Below are 15094 nucleotides of genomic sequence, written 5' to 3'. Positions count from 1 at the left end.
AGCAAGTTGTGGCTAAACTGTGCTTGGAAATCCAATGTTCCTTGGCTCCTCTTTTACACCCGTCACAGATCTACATCCTGGATGTTGCAATACAATCGCCTTGTAGTAACACACAGTACATTGCCCTTCGCTGGGCTGTATTCCTGGTGAGCACATCTGAAACATCCAACAACAAAACTGAAGTCACTTACTCACCGTAACAGGATCCGTATTTCCCTCTAGTCTCATTCAGTTTCTGCTGCTGTCTTGATATGTGGTTTCTTCTACAACAAGGTGACTGATTTTGCCATTTTAACTCGAACTCATGCTCAAGAACCTCCTTGTTGAATGTTTAGCTGAACAGCTTTTTGAAATACCTCAAGTGGCAATCTCTTCCCATCTCCCACCTCAAAAGTGCAGTGTCCTCCCAAAGCCTTTTGGGTGCCCAGATAGCCAAGCCGAGATTTTTTTCATGCCACTTTTCCTTTCCTGTGGTTTTATCAGATTCTCGTGGTTGTTTCTGCATTTGTCATACCCAGAAGGACATCGCTGCTCCGCTCAGTGGGCCCGCAACTGACCAGGAGCGAAGCTGTGACCTGCCAGTGCTGGGGACAAAGCAGGCTGGTGCGCAGCCGGAAACTCCCCTGGATTTTAATTCAAAATAACTGAAATGTTTTCTTTAGGTGTTTTCTTTAGGTGATGGCTTTCGTTCAAACTGAAATATTTCATTTCATTAATGCAAACTCGCTGCTGTGTATTTTATTAAAAGATAAAGCTTATTATTATGCTTTTATTAAAATATTGTATTAAATAAACCAGTCTAATAATAGACATTTCCAAGTGAACTAATCAAAACATTATGGCAAGTTATACCACTGAAACTAATGAGGTCATTCACACATTTATGTAGTGGAATTATAATAAAAAAATCAGCCTAGGAAATAATTGTAGCTATCTCCAATCGTGTAAGTATGCAGTGAATACAAAAACAATACTAAAAAATTCTATATAGAGTGTAGAAAATCAGGAAATAGTAGATTATGTAAATACACTTCTGACCACTGAGGCAGGTGGGAAAGGTAGCATTCACATAAAACAGAAAACAAAGTCTTTCAATATAATTAAAGCATATATGAAATACAAGCACAAAGCTGTGGACACGTAACCTCAGCTGTGGGATCCTGGGACCCTGACAGCAAGCTGCTGCTGTTGTCATCTGTGTCGCCTCCTCTCCTGCCTTGCACGGGCAGCCCCACGTTCACCCGCACTCCCTCGTTTCCCCATACACATTCTGTCAATCTCGTCCCCCTTCATTTTCTGCTGCCTCCTTCTCTTCCTCACCACTCATTTTCACTCCTGTCCCAGCCCATGATTCCCATTCAGGCTATTGACACCCTGCATCCTCTTCTGACCCATCCCAGTCACCCACCTTCCTACGGCTCCCTTTCTTCTCCCCCACCCTTCATTTTCTCAGGAATTCCTACCTCCCCTCTAGGACAGTTGTATTTTGAAGCTGCCTGAGCCTGCAGGCTCTCCCATCAGCCTGCCCTTGCACCCACAGCCCTGTGAGCCCACCAACAAAGGCTAGCAACAGTCTTCCATACCTCCTGGAGCTGTGTCCATCCATCTCCCCGCTCTTCCTCACCTTCATCTTTTGTTTCCTGCAGCCACCTACAGCGACAGGTACTCTGAAATCATCTTTTCTTCTTCTCCATTCACTCCTTGTTGCCTTTCCTCAAGTGGCTGGCTTGGTGCCATTAATGACCTGCTGGGCCCTTAATCTCTTCCACAGTTATTAACCAAGCCGTGTGAGGAAGGGTCAGGAATCAATGTGAATATGAAATCCAGTCTCCTCCAGGTCCAGGACAAGACTGTAAGAAAGGGCAGACAGAAAGGCCCCAATGACCTCATTCCATGTGAACCCCTCACCCCCCGCACTGCTAAACCCCAATTCCTAACATGAGACCTGCAGCACAAAGAGCAAAAACTACGTGTATCCCATGGAAAAGAACTGGTGGTATAAAAATTACAACAACAGGAAAACTTTGACGGAAACATTTTGTGCAAATCTGGCTTCAAGTTAAAGTGATGCTGTTGGCACACTGGACCTGGCAGAGATCTAAATTCCACCAAGACCTACAGCCTGGTATCTCTGTCAGGCTCTGAGGACAGCTAGTGCTCAGCCTGAGCTTAGGCTGTGTATGGATTGCCACCCAACTTTGCAGCCACGGTGTCTGAATCTTTGTGAAATGAACGTCAGGGCCTCAGCCCGTGGTCTGCTCGTTTGCCTACCAGCAGCACCAGAAGGTGTACAGGGAGCTGTGCTGAACGCCAGAAGCTCAGCAGGTAGCCAGGGGATGCAAGGCTCTTGAAACACCAGCACTGCCTGGGGTCCCCCCCGGGGTCCCCCCCTCCTTCCTCCCTCACCCCAAAACTCGTGACAGAAGTGGTCAAGCAGATGCCCCACCAGCAAGCAGCTCTTTCCCGATCTCGGAACCCTGGATGTGGGGGCACCTACGGGGCGCACGGCACAGCAGGGCAGCTGTAGCCATTGTGTTGAGCAATCTGAGGTGAAGAACAATTTCCTTATGACCCTAAATCTGGAGAGTGGTTTAACCTGGAGTCTACCAGCAAGCCATGCCACACCTGAAAGCTGAGAGGTCCACCAGTAACCTCAGGACCCCTGTCTTAGCTCCTAATCTAAGGAGTACATGTATTTCCTCCATGCAGGCTTTGGGCCTGACTACGAAGGTCAGCAACATTTTTGGTTGAATCTGGAAAATTCTGCCATGTGGGTTCCCAGTGTGGCTCTGTTGTGGATGGACAGGTGAGTTACCTACGGTGGCAGACTGCTGCTCCTCTATCTCGACTGCAACACTAGCTGCATCACCTTACAACTGCTCATTGCCATTGTGCACAAGGACACAAAAATATTCCTTGAAAATAAATGCAAACCATGACTGGATAAACAACTCATAGCTCAATGTCACTTACGTCTCTGTGTTCCCAGGTCTCAGTGTGCCAGATATCCCACAACTGCAATACCATAGGCAGAAGACAATTGTTTTAATTGATTTTTATTGGCAGAATCCCCATCCGCAGATTGAAATTCCTGCATAAATGGTAAAACAGATCTCTTGGCAAAGGACAGAGAGATTGATTTAGCAATTGGGAGCTAAGAAAGAGGAGAAGAAACTTCCTCTTGAGGGAAGAAAACTGGGAAACAAATCTAAAACTACATTAGAAAACTCTTCTCCACAGGTACCAAAACAAAAACCAGTCAGACGCCCCACCTGCCTCCTTCCTCTCCCCCATTAAGGACCAAGGACCGAGAGGCAGGTATACTCACAGCAATTAGAATTAAGCAAACAAAACAAATTGGAGAGGTCACGAGTGTGTTACCCAAGCGTAAGAACAGGCCTCTTGCATCAGCATTTAGTGGGCCAGCATGTGAGAATGATGGATGGAGAGCCTGGGGGAAGGGAGATAAGGAAGTGTCCTCACTGCTGAAGCCCCTGTTGAGTTTGATTGGAATATGTGAGCAGGAGACTTGCAAGGAATATGGAGCTGATAATCAAAAACATGACAGGGAAACAGATGTTGCCTGCTTTGGAGACTCTCCTTGCACATTCAACACAATGGAAAGGGCTCAGATAATAAAACAGAGAGGATCCCAGCAAGAAATATAGCGTGCTGACACTTTTATGACCTGAGATGCTTACAAAATACAGAAATGGCGTTTTGTTTGCTTTCCATGCGCAGCTTGATATCACATGCTCAGCTCTCTCTGCTGCCACTCGGAGTCAGGAAGGACGATATATTTTCCTTTCCAGATAAACCTAGTGATTCTAGTCAGGTGCAGAAAGCAAATAAATTACATAAGAAGACTTTCTGTATCTATTAATCAAGAGGCTTGTCATTTTCCAGGCCTTGATCCACATGAAAGAGAGGAGGGGGAGGGGACCGAGGACGAAGGGAGGATGTGGAAGAAAGCAGAGAGAAGATTCTTGCTGGAGCTGCTTGAGAGGTTTCTCATAGCACGAAGGGCCACAGCATAGACAAACACACTGAAAAACAACTCCCTACCCTCTCCTTTTGGAGTTTTCCTCTGCAAGCCAAGGGGATGCAATCCAAGAGGAGGAATGCACGAACCAGAAATATCCCATTATGCTTTTGCAGCAGTTGTTCTAACATTTCCTTCTTCTTTTGAATGTTGAGAGGAAAATTCCCTGCCGCTGAAAAAAGGACACACATTCAACACCTTGCCTTCACGTATGTCCCCACAGGCCATGCCCCATGCTTCGAGGTGCCCTTCCAGCACCTAGCCAGGTATTTCTCGAGTAGAGCAAGGCAGTCATGAAGCAACAGCGTTGGCTACTTATACAGATAAAGGAGGAGATAATTTTCAGACCAGTCTGCAATAACTCTATCAAGTAGAGAGATACGATGGTAGTTTGCCTGAGAAACTGGCTCTATTTCACTCTCTGCAACTGACTTCACATGCAGCATTCAAACAAGACTCAGAATAACCTTATTAAGGCCATCATATCTACTTTCTTCCTTGGATTGCTGTGAATGTAAATCAATTAATATTTATGGCATTTTTGAGATCTTCCAAGAAAACAAACTAGAAAAGAATAAAATTACTGTATGGAAGGACTGAATTATTGCTGCAGCCCAAACATGAATCAGAATAATATCCCACATGGAAAACTGTCAGGAAAGTTCTTGAACCAGGAACCTGGTTCACAGCCAAAGAATAAATCTGGTTCTCTCTGAATCAACTGCCTGAGAAAATCTGTCTACACACTGCTAGATAGGCATGCAGCAACAAGATGGGCAAAGCAATTTTCTCTCTGAGGATTCTTACCAGAGCTAACAACCTGGCTTGGGGAAGCTGGTCTCTCTACGTTCCCTCTACCATTTGTGACAAGAAAATGGCTTTTCCCAGAGGCACCTTGGAGGACTGGAGCTTGGGCTCTTCTGCACTGCTTCCTGGAGCTGCCTGTACAACCGCGTGGCTCTCACCTGTCTGATTTCTGCACAGAAATGGGCAATGAAGCAGTTAGTGCCCACAGCTGAAGTATTATTTTGCCCAGGGATGTGGTGGAATCACCATCCCTGGAAGTGTTTAAAGAATGCACGGATGTGGTGCTTAGAGGCATGGTGTAGCGGTGGACTTGGCAGCCCTGGGTCAATGGTTGGACCTGATGATCTTAAAGGTATTTTCCAACCTAAACGATTCTATGATTCTGTTATTGTGATTGCAGCAATGGTTCTAGTTTTGGTGTCCACACCCATGCGAGCATGGCAGAAACTGGAAGGGGTTCAGAAAACAATTTAATGACTAATACGAGGTCAGGACTAACTGCTGTATAGTAAGGAAGGCAGACAGACGCAGCTTACCCTATTGGCACTTTAGAAGGGATTTCACCTTACCTACAAGTACCTATGTGGGGAAGAGGTATCTGATAAGGAAGTGGCCTTTAATTTAGCAAGAAGAGACTACAAGAGTTACAAATTTGGATTAGAAAGCATTTGTAATTAAACACTGAAATCACCTACTGGGAGACATGAGGAATTTTCCATTACAAAAATGCTTTACATCAAAACTGAAAAGATTTGCAAAGGATATGCTATAACTCAACCACAGGCTACTAAAGTAGCTAAAAAAAAATTCTGAGTCCTTTTGTTTTATTACTTTGATCTTAAATCCTCTAGAGACCTACAGTTTTTTGCAACTTCCAATAACCTCTTAGTTTGTTGGCAGTCTCTGCGCTTGGTAATATTATCAACATATTCAAGATCAACCAAAGATGATTCAGTAAGTTTTACTCCTACTTTAACATCTGTTGTCAGACAGTCAATGGGAACACTGAAAATACCGCCTAACAAACATTCTTCTGGCACATCGCTGTTGAAAGTGAGTCCAGAAGACATCCGTCAAGCCTTTCATAATTAATGGCAATGCAGTTAAGTTTCCTAACTGGATACCTTAACTCCTCAGGCTGGGGATACATCTCTAGATTTACATTCTGACTTGCTACATTTATACGTTCTGTGGGTCCTGATAGCTAGAACAGAATACCAACCACAAAACCTTCTTCTCATCTGCATTCCTTGTAGAGATATTTTGTTTGTCTATGGCCTCAAGTTGGACCAGGGGATGTTTAGATTGGATATTAGGAAACATTTCTTCACCACAAGGGTTGTCAGGAATTGGAATAGGCTGCCTGGGGAAGGGGTGGAGTCACCACCCCTGGAGGAATTTAAAAGATGTGTAGATGTGGTCCTTAGGGACATGGTTTGGTGATGGACTCAGCAATGCTGGACGAGTGTTGATCTCGATGATCTTAAAGGTCTTTTCCAACCTAAATGATTCTATGATTTTAAGTGTTGCTCTCACTTTCATTATATTTCCTGTTCTGGAGGAATCCAGTTACTTAATTAATAAACCTCCCCTTTAACATTTTCTTCTGCCTTAGGAAAACCTTCATGAAGTACCTCCTGTAATATAATGCCAAAGTATTCACAGCATTAAAATATATCCTCCCAATTCCTTTTCGGTTGGAGCTCATATAATGTTATCAAGAGGGGAACAGAGGAGCAGCTAATCACTGCATCGATCTGGGCGTTAATAACCTTTACAAAGAGCTGAGAGGGCAGGTACAGCGGTGTTTGAGGACAGCCAGCAGCCAAGGTGTCCCTTAGCATGGCATCACTCCCCAAGACGGTGCAGTGTGAAGCTGACCTTGGCAATGGCATGCTGGCTTGCAGAGGACAACCAGGCTATGTGGCCTGCACTGCCCAGGCTCAGTGTGGCTCAAAGTGGCCCGCCTTTCCCCCAACATGTCGGGCATGCTCTTGAGATGCCTGCAGCATGAAGCATTCCCATTCTCTATTCGTTCTCTAATTACTGGTAGGTCTTGAAGTGCCAAGTGTCGTTCAAGATGGCAGGTAATTAATACATACCCTGTGAGACTCAGTAAGGTCCTCAATCTACAGATATCCGTTTTTCCAGTAATCCCAGCTCCTCACTCAAATTTTCTTCCATTTTCTGTGGAGGTCCCTATTATTCTAAATGATTTTAAATTAACTAACAGGAGCTGGGATGGGAAGATGCATGATTTGCAGCATTAAAAAATTCATTATGCAAAATGTGTGAAGAATTTAGAGATGAGATATATAGATGAGATATAATATAGAGATATGAGACAGGGTAGCATCATAACATGAATGTGTCAGTACAGTGAGCATCAGCTTCCAGGGCTGACCACACAAACCGGGGATTCCTTCTGGTTTAGGCTGTGCTATGCCATCACTGTTGACTATCAGTGGTTTGCAACAGAAGATGGCATTGAGGGTGGTTACACGTGATCACCTTCTGTTCCTGTTTCATCTTCTGGTAGGCCATAATGGGACCATCACACACCTGTGGAGCATGAGTGACGGGCTGGGAGGTGCACATTCAGCTATGCATTTGCAATGGGTGGAAATTCTGCGACAAAATGGGGCCCAGGTGGAAAGCCTGTGAGAACCTACGGATAACTGTCACACACCAGGGTTGGGGTGCTGCACCCTGCTGAGCCCACACAGCTCCTCACGCTCTGAAACCGACGCAACCACCCGACAGAAGCAAATTACATCGTAGAACGTAAGTTTTAATTCTCCACATTGTAGACATGTCCACCACACTAGATGTGGCTGTTTATAACATGTTGTCTTTCATTTTATTTGTTTTATACAGTAGGTACCCTATGCTGCTCAGGCATACCCCACCAAAAAAACCCCAACAACCTAGCATGGTTTTGCTCTGCATTTAATCTCCACTTTCCCTCTTCCACTCCAGCCTTCACAACCGCAGCATGTTTTTTCCATGCTGCATGTACTGTGTGGTCCCAACAAATAAGGCTAACTGGGTCTCCTGACATCCATTTCACTTGTAGATTTTACTAGAAAGTAAAGACAAATTATCCGAAACATTTCTCTCTATACAAGTCCTGATACTCACCCTTTCCATACGCTCAAAGGCTTGATTTAAAAGTCCTTAAGTACTAAAAAATCCACCATGTCTCTAAATAAGTTGCTTCAGTAGTTATCTAACTCCACAGCTATGCACATGCTTCATATCCAGTCTCAATTTGACCAGATTTAGCTTTCAAACACTGGGCCTCTTGTGTCAAAGCTGTAACCCATCATACAACATATGCATCCTATTGATTTTCAAAATCTAAATAGTATTTTTGTGGCCCAGCTCTTAAACCAATCCCTTGGGAGATTTAGCACCTCCACTATACAGATGAAGGTTGATGCCTTATTAATAAAGACTAATGCTAACAGAAATTTTTATAGAAGACTCATTTTTCTAGAGGAAGGGTTCATAAATGTGAAATGTGATTGGGCTGGAGCACCTCTGGCTCTCACAGGTGTCTATTCCAAAGAGAACTAGCAGGCATCATTGTTGCTGATTCTGAAATTATCTTGGCTAACACGTGTGGATCCAGCACTAAGGAATCTTGAACTTTCTTTTTTTTCCTATTTTTTTGGTAGCTAATATATGTGAGATCTTTTCCAGCGTGATCGCAGGGGAGTGTAACCAGCCTGTCGCAGCAGTAAATACTCATCAGTCCACATGAGCCATAAACAATGAAGTTCAGAAGAGCACCAGATTCCCACTTATGCATCCAACAGACAGAATTCACATACTTCCACCCTGCGCATCTAATGTTCATTCCCAGATCAATATTTTCCTCACTTCTCAAGGAAACTAGCCATATCTGCACCCAGGTCCTCTGCTGGGAAGCTACCCGGGCTGGGGACAACTGTTTTTGAGACTTCTTTCTGATCATGGAACATGATCTAACCGCATTTCAAAAATGCTTAATTCCTGTTTGTTTCTAGTTTATGAAAACAAGTTCTGTCTGGTGTTTAGGGTACCTTTTACCAAGACACCTCGACCTTTTGGAATGACATCGCATCTTAATAGACAGATTTCAACTGATGTACTGTCTACTACAGAACTGCAGAAAGGTCTGGAAAGGAAACTCAAGGATTCCCATCACCATTCATATGAAATTTGGTGATGCGGTCTTCTTTACAGTGAGAAAATGTCATCCTGGTCAGTTCATACAAGTGGAAGCTATGTGTGATGCAATCCTTAAATGTATGTCCATGCAGAAGAGATTTCCAGCAAGACAGAAGAATGTAAAAGGGAACCCAGTGACCAGAAACTGAAGGAAGAGAATTTCAGACAATAAATATGGTATACATTCTTGTCCATTGAAAATAGCCATTGAAGCCACTTACCCAAGCAACTCTTCACCAGTTGAGATTTTCAAATAAAATAAAAAAGAACTTATTTCTAAAAGCTCATTTAGAGATAAAGCAGAAGATACTGTTCTATTGATAGAACCACCAAGTGCAATTGCTTGGCCTATCTTATGGAAAAGCCTAGATTGTAAGTACTGTAGTGGTTCCTCTGGGCTTTAAGATCTCTGAAAACATCATCAGTGCCTTGTGTTCACAGGGCCTTAGTCTTTGTTTTACCTCTTCTGTTTTTAGTAGGTTGATTTTCAGCTTTTAGCCACATGCAGCTTCTTTATGTCTAAGTGTCTCTCTTCTTGTGTTGAGCAGCTTCCTTCTGCATACGGGGCATCATCAATGGAAAAAAATTGCTCTTTTTAAAAAATACTTATCCAGACAGAGAGCAAAATGTGGTTCTATTTAGCCCACTGAGATGATGACATTTTCCTCTCACATAGCTTTCTCAGTAAGTGAGGTTTCAACATCCTCCTTTGACAGAAGCGGGAAAACAAACTTTCAGAGAACCTGCCGAGATCTCACCAGCTGGCAGATCCCCACGGAAAGTGGGTTGGAAAGCTCACTTTGGCTTCCTTGGGCTACAAAAGGGCTGGTGGGTGTGGGAGTGATGAGTGACCAAGGGGGTATGGTTTATGTTCAGAAAACTTAAAACATGATTGTACGGGGGTGGGGGTGATGTCTTTATTAATGCCTGGATGGGTTAGACATTAAAAAAACTAAGGGAGATAGAACGTGCAGTACCAGTGAAATCAAAGTGTGGGCACTGTACATGACAATCAAGAAGCATTTCTTCCCAGCAAGACCTATCATTTTTAGATTAATGTGGACTCCTGAGCTTTGCTGGCAAGGTCGGGAGAGGCCCTACATCCCAACAGTTCAGCGCCTCATTCCCTGCGTTGTGCTGCCTTACATCAGTTGTCAATGTGCAAGCCCATGTGAAACACATGTAAAATGTGATCACTCATTTTTGACGTGTTTCACTTTACGTCCTGGCCGCAACGTAGCAATGGATGGTTCTCCATAGCCTAAGGAGCTTTCACAAAAATAAAACCATTCTTCTTCCTCCCCATCCACCTCCTCCCCAGTAATTTCTCCACCTAAAGATTCAAACAGTGAGCATGTGAGAGACACAGATTTTCTGACTGGGTGAGAAATGTGACATCCAAGTTTTGTTCGTTTTCTGTCAGGGTCTACAGCTTATCTAAACAGTTTGCAATTACCCCAACTAACACCTCTGGGAAGCCAGAGCTAAGGTTGCATATGCCGCCTGTCATTTAGGAGCTTGATAAAAATATAGATAACGTTGCTTAAATAAAATGAATCTGAATTGTAAGAAATGGGAGGTAAGATTACAGATAAAATATGTTGGGAAGGACAGAAATGCAGAGTTAGCAGGGAATGCGGAGTTCTCTGGAGTATGGCTTTGAATATTGTGTATCTACACAGGAGATCACAGCACCTGTTAAATTTAATACATATTAAATCTTGTCATATCTTATATATCTGGGCAAATGTAGCATACCTTCATATTTTACTGGCAGCTTACAACTCCCAGATTTCAGTTTATGTTACAGAAAGTATGTAGTCAATTCCCAATGAAAAGCTGATTTAAAGGGCACCACTGGGGATTGTAAGGAGATTAAATTGTTTTAATATTTTCAGTACATGGAAGGGGGAATTTAAATGGGAAGCTGGGAATCCTTGTTCCTTATGTGAAACGTAAAGGTCAAGATTTTGCCATAGATACAAGAGCTGGAAGATAGTTTCTGGTTGCATAGATGTCCATATGTCCTGGATGGGTGCTTGAGTTGTCCTTAAATCACACACAATGCATACTGATGGCTCACCTTGTCAATGTACAGAGGGGCTGCAAATCTGTGTGGGTTTTTTTCATTATTATAAATGGGAGATGTGCAATGAGACAAAAGCAGATGAAAGGTTGTCGAGATCTTGAACTTTCTGGGGGTTTAGATTTTTAAGTTACCTCATTAAATTTCCCTTTAAACCTAGTTATTTTAAACTGTAATCTTTCACCATTATTTTTCACTCTTCACATATGAATAATATTTTTTATTATTTTAATCTAATTTAGATTGTTGGAGCGCTGTTTTTTCTGCGGAAGAAATGTCACCTTTTTCTAGAATAAAACTAATCTTGTGCAAAAGCCAGTGCAAGACCTAATTTAAATACCAGTGTGGGACATGAGGACTACGCTGGCTGCAGTGGTCAGATTCTGCCCTTATGGTCACACTGTTCTCCTCACAGCGCTGCATCATGATGCCCATCATTGCCAACTTGTCCATCACAAAAAAATCATGCAAGCCTTGCTTCTAGGTTAACCCCTCACAAAGCTCTAGCCATAGGGTGTATATAGCATTATACACACTACTCGTGAGTTACCACAGTTTTTGAATGAGAGAGAAGGAAACAGGAGCAGGAAAGGATGGAGAGTTTCCTCTCCACTCTACTCACTCCCATGATAAAACAAAACACATCCTATGCTATTTTATGCTTTTTTTTTTAGCATAGTCTATACCCTGTCAAAGCACTATTTCCTCTACTTCTGATAGGAACTGAGCACGCCAAGAATAAAAATCACACCCCTAGCTTACTGCTTGCATGGGGAGAGAGCACCTGTGACCTGAGAAGCTCAACGACAGCTGACAAAGCCTTCTGAACCTTTGGCTTGATGGCATTATCATGGAGGAAAACTGGATATACACAGCTCCAATGACCTCCGCAATGCTTATCACTGCTTGGGGAAATTCCCCCGCACCCACTGAGAATTCAACGTATGCTATATCTGAGAAGGGAAGCTACAAAAAATGTTACGTGTGTCACAGCTGGCTGAGGTGGGCTTCTTTAGGCTCATAAAAATCGGCAAGCGAAGTCCTTACGGCACCTGTAGGGTTTTATTCAGCCTAGCTAATAAACTTTTGCCAAACTAGTCATAGGCACCAGTCATTGATGAAATTATCTGATTAAAAAACTGTAAAATAGGACTACAAAAGATATTGGTGTAAATAATTAACATATTTGCCTGGAAAAACATTGTTAGGAGTTAATCAAAACTATTCATAAATCCATACTGAATTTAACCATTCTACAGAGATTTTTTGTGAGGAGGACAGGAAAAAAAAGAATTTCAACATTTTCTTGATAAGAACTTTGATTTTTCTACAAAATATGTTGTTTTAAAATGGGACTACAGTTAGTATTCTTAAGAATAAAAAACAATTCACAAAATTGAAATTAATTCTCTGCCTTGGCACTGCACAAAAAAAGCATCTTGAAAGAATTTTTTATTTTTCTGGGGAAAAAAGACCAATTTGTATTGGAAAAAAAATATTATTTCAGTATTATCAACTCAGAATTCAAACTGAAAAACCACTTACTGATAAAGCACTAATGTGACACATTCAGCAACCAGCACTCAGTAAACAGTTGTAAAAAAGGTTGGCATTGACAATGGGTGGCGTTGGCGCAGTTTGGTCAGCGCTCTGCCGGGCTCATAAGCCTCTGTTCCTGCGACTGAGAGGTAACGGGTAATCACACGGGAGGTTCTCCTTCGGAACACATCATAGCTCCACCAGGCAGGGAAGGGGGAAAGACGACCGACCGAAAAGAACTGCCCCTTTTACTCATTTTACTCTGTGTCTGCCTAGAAGAACCAGAAAACCTAGAGTCGGTGGAGAAAACCTATGGTCTTGGCAGATCTGGAATTTTCCAGCCCATGTTGCTTTTGAGTCATGACAAGCCCAAAAAAAAAGTAAACAAAAAAAAAAAGCAAAAAAAAAAGACAAAAAAATGTAAAAAAATCTGTTTAAAATAATGCATCAGTTTCTATATGAATCCAAAACTGCCTCATCCAATTTGTTTCAGATTTTCCAGAAAACTTCTGCTCTGACATGAGATCATATATATGAAATGTAAGACAGACTGGGTTGCAGTTTTGGCAAAGCTGGGGAGGAGGACAAATTGGATTGTATTTCTAAAAAGAGAGTTAGGGTCTCATCTTTGAATTATCACCTATTTAGGCAAGTCCTGCCACTCGTGACACTCTAATCGTTAGAAATTATTAAAAGCGCAGTAAATATGTTACTGGGAACTACTTTGCCCTGGCAAAGAGATCACAGAGCATGTAGGAGGAGGAGACGTAAGGAAAACAAGGATGTGTGGGGAGACCACAGAGAATAAAGAGGAAGGAGTTACAAAAAACTTGTGAGGATGCTGTGTGCAAGGAATAGCTGCCAGTGAGCGCAGGGGACTGTGGTGTAGGAGGAGTTTAAGGACCACAGGGGACAGTGAAGTACAGAAGGGGAAAAACAAAGAGAAGTTGAGACTGGGGAGGTGAAGAGCCTCCTGAGGAAAGAGAAGGAAATAAAATGTAATTTTCCCGGAGTCATCTCAAATCAGAGAGGAGGGAAAGCAGTTTATGCTGTTGCTGGCAAAAAAAAAAAAAAAAAAAAAAAAGTAAAAAAGTGGATGGCCTAATCACTTGGGTGGACTTGGACTTGGGACACCCAACCTCCAAGCATTTGTACTGCAGGAGAGCTCCAGCACCGCCGCCCACCTTGCTGCCAGCTCCCTCTGCACTGCAGGGGAACTACCATCGCTCCCCGGCCAAATGCACCCCCATGCAGGCGTTGTTAATGGGTAAAGTCAACACAAAAATGTAATTAGTAAACTATGCTCTCAACGTAACCCCAAAGCAGCTTACACTGTTTGAAACATGCATAAGGATACCTGGGCTACAGAAAATCAGGTAAGGTCATCCAGTTGTGCTTTCAGTGTACTGAAGGTCACCACCTTAAAGACATGAAACACTTCAAAATAAAATACATAATGATAAACTACAGCACCCAGTAATAGTCTGCCACAAAAGAATTCTGAGCTTGAACATCCCCCCCCCCCGCTCCTGTCTTAAACCCCTTTGAATGCCTCGGGATAATGGCTTTTATTACTTTTTGTCCTGATTTCATTTTTCCTTTGCAAAGAAGAAAATCTCTGTTACTTTTGGAAAGACGCTGGAGGGAACCTGAGGTGTCATGGCGCTCACTGCCAGAAGCACATCTGAAGGCAGCCTACTTGGCAGGAGGAAAGCGACTGGCCCTGCCTGTCAGCTGCATGTGTTTCCTGGTCTTTCTTCTCCCTAGCGTTACCACATGTCCCAAAGTACGCTACAAAGCATTCGCAGGAACTGCAGGCTTCCCACCCAAACAAAAACGCCAAAACCAACGCTGCAGTTCAATGTGCACGGCGAATTATGGAGCCCGGAGGTGGGTTGCTGCTCCACAGCTGACACAAGTGGTTAAGACATTTGAATTTTGCACTTTTTTTACAGGCAAGGGGGAGCAGGGAGGAGGTTCGGTTTATTTTTTCCCCTCATCACTCTGCCTTTCGAGGGGAGAGCCAGGACTATGGGCATTTAGGTGATGTCATCTGCTAGACAGCTGCCATATGGAGAACATGAAATGGAATTTTTCTACCCAGCTCCTGGCAAACCTGCAGCAGATGCCATGTGACTGCTCAAAGCAGGACGCTGAGATGCAATAGGCGTGATCCTCATCCTGTAAAACATTCCAAGGGGCCACTGGCACAACCCAGGCGGCGGATCCGTGGGCAGATGTTTCATCCCAGCAGCTCTCTTGCAGCCTGCGTCTCCTCCAAGGGCTGGTGTCCAGGGAAGGACTACATTGGCTGAAAGAAAGCAGAACACAGGGCCTTAAAATGAACATCCCAAGTCACCAAAGTAGGCAAAAATCGCACCATGTAATCCTTTTAAAATATTTAC

The 15094-nt window shown here is 43.2% G+C and overlaps 1 long non-coding RNA gene across 7 annotated transcripts in view; it reads right to left on the bottom strand.

The window, feature by feature from the left end:
• Positions 1-734: 734 nt before the first annotated feature.
• The window catches only part of LOC114010594 (uncharacterized), a 69092-nt gene continuing 54732 nt past the window's right edge, over positions 735-15094 (bottom strand). For 4 of the 7 annotated variants that reach the window (XR_008747666.1, XR_008747667.1, XR_008747669.1 and 1 more), the window contains 2 exons: positions 2974-15000; positions 735-1850 (listed from right to left, as the gene is read on the bottom strand). This is a non-coding gene — a long non-coding RNA (uncharacterized LOC114010594). The remainder of the gene's footprint in view (positions 1851-2973; positions 15001-15094) is intronic. The other 3 variants (XR_008747673.1, XR_008747671.1, XR_008747670.1) reach the window with 3 other exon arrangements.

Source organism: Falco peregrinus, chromosome 6, assembly GCF_023634155.1.
Source record: "Falco peregrinus isolate bFalPer1 chromosome 6, bFalPer1.pri, whole genome shotgun sequence".
Classification (NCBI taxonomy): Eukaryota; Metazoa; Chordata; class Aves; order Falconiformes; family Falconidae; genus Falco; species Falco peregrinus.
Note: the sequence above shows the minus strand (reverse complement) of the source record. Positions and strands in the feature narration are given on the sequence as shown.